The following is a 4,649-nucleotide window of genomic DNA, read 5'->3' on the forward strand; positions in this document are numbered from 1 at the left end:
AACTACTGGATAAGAGCTATATACCTATAGACTAGATTCTGTTGCATGGAGGGCAGCTTGTTCATCCGGGCCACCCATGTAGCTTAGCTCTGAAATAACCAAACAGGAACTGTATTAACTTAATCACTGTTTGGCCCATTAGCTCTATTTTCCTATTTGTTAATTCTTACATTTTAATTTAACCCATTCCTATTAATCTGTATATCACCACGTGGCAGTGGCTTACCGAGTAAAATTCCTAGAATCTGTCATCTGTCTCTCGCTGATCCATGGTGTCTGACTCTGACTTTGCTTTCTTCCTCCCAGACTTCAATTCTGTCTTCTCCACCTAAGTTTTGCCCTATCAGGCCAAACCAGTTTCTTTATTCATTAACCAATACAAGCAACACACAGAGGGAACTCCCACATCAATATTCATTATTCAAAAACTTGGCCCAACATCTGTAAGATGCAAGAGGCATGTTTAGCTCATGACAAATTAATTTTAATTAGGCTCAGATTAACATGAATACATGAAAGTAAATGCTGAAAGTTGACAACACCAGAGTTGCATGTTCATAGCTATAAACTTACTCAATGCATAACTATTTGTGGACTTTATTTTAATTCCAAAGAAAATATACAATAAATCTCTCAGCTACTGCTTATGAAGGTTTACAAACAGTTGACTCATTTAATTGTTCTTTCAATCTAATTTTGGTTTAAGACACCTCATTGACAACTATTTATTTTGCACTATTGAAGCTGCAGAATAATTTTATGTAGCACCATGATAATATCATCTTCTTGAAGTAATTTTCTACAAGTAACAATACAACATGTTTCCAAATACAGTTTAATAGATAGTGCCACTATCTATGCATGAAGTAAACATACATCCTTACCTGACATTCTCCTTACATTTTATAAAATAATAAAGTTATGTATTATAAACACAATAGGTCCTCATTCTCAGAAAGGAGCTAAGAATAATGGTATAAAGACATATTTTCATATATGTATGTATGGATATGGATCTAGATATATACACACACTTATGTTGGTGTTTCTAACAGAAGAGATATTTTTAGGGAACACATCTTCAGATAATATCAGGTAAAGCTGCTTGTCAAAATGAGGGACTAGAAAGACAGAATTGATTTATTGGGGAATGTTTAAGTCAATAACAGCACAAGAACAAACGACATGATGTAGAAATAAATCAATCTGGCAGTTCTAAAAATATCTTTTGAAAGTGTTAGGGATTCCATGAATGTTTTCTGTAGTGACCTAAAATAAACTAGCAGATAAAAGCACATACATATTTTATTTATTTATTATTGTTATTATTATTATTATTTCAGTTTTTTGAGACAGGGTTTCTCTGTCCTGATACTAGCTCTTATAGACTAGGCTTGCCTCAAACTCACAGAGATCTATCTGTCTCTGCTTCCTGAGTGCTGGAATTAAAGGCATGTGCCACCACCACCCAGATGCACATAAATATTTTCATACTAAATGCTTGACATTTTATTATTGATTTTGTTATACCATTTGTGTCCTCTGTTTAAACAAAACAACTTCTGTAGTTGACTTTGATGATTAGCAGACTCCAAAGTTTGACTTAACAACTTGGGAGCTTCAGCTCTTCTTACAGTGATACATCATTAAAAAAATACTATATTTAATAATAATTTTGCACTCCAAATTAGATAGTGAATAAACACTTTCTTCCAGATCAGAAGGACAGAACTTGAAATTTGAGGACATCTATTCGCACCTGAGAAAAACCTGTGTAGAAATGGAAAAGACAGTATAATTTTAACCTTGTGTAAACCTGCAGGATGACCTTTGATTTTGCCTTTCTTGCATGTTTTCCATCTATATACTGATAGATACTTTTACAACTTGAAGTTCAGTAAAACTATAATTCATTATATCGCATGCAGTATTTAGAATAAAGACAGAAAAATACATTGAAATGCACAGTATGTACATCAAAGGGCATAATAGATTGGGATAAGGCAAACAGGGTAGAAGTTATTCAAGGTAAGATGCATGCTTTTCCCCATTACTTATTTTTTTGAAATTATAAAGATCTTACTGTATATAAATGTAGTATCCCTATATATCTGTACAATTGGAATTGCTCCAATTTCGTAAAAATTAATAAATATTTCCTTCTAGTCTTTATCTATCGTAGACTATAATTTCAAACATGTTTGAATAAATGCCATGGTCAGTAAGTATAATGAACTTAAAGATATTAACAAACACTTGCCAAAAATTTTCAAAAACAATTTATTCATTTATCACCCTACTGTTTTTTTTTTTTTAATACAGAAACCTGTCATAAGCACTGGCTTTTAGTCTTTTGTTTTTTAGTTTAGCTACTTTTTTTTTTTAGGAAGGTTGTATTTTCTTAATGCCATTGAATAGTTTTGCCAGAAGTGATTTTTTTGTTGTACATTGGATAAATAGTCTATACTGTGCATTCCATTAATATGAATATTTTAAAACTGTTTATTCTGTCATGGTTATATATGTTATAGAATATATCATTAAGTAGAGTTACAGCTCTTTTAATTTGTATCTTCTCATATTTTATGTGGATATATCCTCTTATCAAAATAAAAATAATATTTTCATTAGTATCAGTAGATGTTTTATTTATGGCACAGATAAATATGCTTTTGTTATTGCTACTGCTATGGATTCTTACCTTAACTAGTCAAATTTCACTCTATAGGTGAATTACTGAATGATCCAAATGTACTGCATCTACAATACATCCTCCACCAACTTTTATTTTTTTTTTGCCAGTGTCAGACTTACTCCACTAAAGGAAATTAATTTCACCTAAGCAGTTCTAACAAAGTTTGAGAAAATTATCATGTACCAGACTCTGCTTTTAGCAATAACACATTGTAATGTTATTCAATTTCATGACGGAGTTTTTGACAATTTGCCCATTTATACTAAATATAACACAAAAAAATCAACCTATAATTATTTACATTTTAAGTTAAAATGTGCCTGATATATACCTTTAATAAAGCAAAGAATTAAAAACACAAAAACAAGGCGTAGGATGTGGATTTATAATATTTTGCTTGCTGAGCATGTATGAGGCCCTGGTTTTGATGACTCAGAACTGGGAAAAAGGAAAAGAAGTTGAAGTTGAACGCAAAGATTAGCACCATAAGTTTTTCATGAATAGAAATTTAATTTCATTTTCAGGACAAACACATAATGAACTTTTTTATAAGTAAACTGAATAATTTTCTGGTAAGTAATGGATATTAATGGGACCATAGGCATTAAGGAAAGAGAAAAAAAAACAAAATTGCCATCCTCTCCCTTAACGTCATAACGATCATTAAATTTTAAACAGTTGCAGATGACTCTTGTATATACTTTCAACTGTCAGTCAAAAGTATATTTTAGTGGAAAGAAACTGCTTCTCATAACAGTTCTTTCCCCTCTAGGCCTGGTTCTCAGGTATATTGCTGGAGAACCTATACTGATATAAAACCCTACTATTGCTGTTTTAGAAATCTTACATCGCCTGCAGTGACCTTGTAGGTGGTTACAAATAGCAATGATTGTCTTTAAATCTCTAACCTCTCAAAATCTAGTCATACAACCTACAAAGAGAAATAGCTGAAAGTCCCAAATAATACAACTTTAAGCAAGGCATAAACAAAATCAGTATTAGCCATCTATTTTCCAGCATTTTATTCTACAACCAGCAGTATTTCTAGTAAGTATTTACTTATTTATGTGAATTCATTGTTACTTTATGGAACTTATAAAAGTAGAACAGCTGTAGGATATCTATTATGTAAATTATTAATATTATGGTATACATAATGTGAAGGACTCTTCTCTGTTGAGAGAAGGTATTAACAGATGAAAGAAAACAAATTTAATATCACAGAAAAAAATAACAAAAGGGAGAAATAGCCTGAAAAATACTGATATTAAATAAGAACTAAAGTTTTAACAGAAAATTAGAAGTTTTGAAATCATAATTTAAAAATTTTTAAACAGACATGATTAAGTGTGTTCAAAAAATGGCATCATGGAACTCAGTAGAGACGGACATGGAAAGGTGTACATATAAATGTTTATATGTCTGATTTGACAAACTGAAACATTTTTCAGGTCCATAGTTATGTAAGACATATTAACAAAATGTAAGACCATGAAAAACCAGCATTTGAGAGTCTGTTGTATTGTCAGGAATAAATACAAGACCATAATAGTACCAGGGACGCCTGGGAAATTCTAACCATTACACTGTTCTAATCAATGTGATTTGATTTGTGTTTCACCTTCAAATGTGCTTCCCCATTCTGGGTTTGAACTGTGCCTTCAGCTACAACCGCCTAGAAAACTATGCATGGCTGTACAACCAGTCTCGCTGCACCATGGCTACAGCCCATAAACAACTCACTGCTTGTGATTAAGATAGCAAAACCAGGCTCAAGGGTGGAGACCCTTGCGTTAGGCACACTCATAGTATTCTAAAGCAAACAATATCCACCAGTTCTCATCTACAATAAATACCCGGGCTGATTTACTCAGTTAACCAAATACAAAGTTGGAAATGAGGAAGGTGGCTAACACCTATGCCATTAAAGGCTCAGATGAGATGTCTGATTCTG

Source organism: Microtus ochrogaster, unplaced genomic scaffold (genome assembly GCF_000317375.1).
Source record: "Microtus ochrogaster isolate Prairie Vole_2 unplaced genomic scaffold, MicOch1.0 UNK2, whole genome shotgun sequence".
Lineage (NCBI taxonomy): Eukaryota > Metazoa > Chordata > Mammalia > Rodentia > Cricetidae > Microtus > Microtus ochrogaster.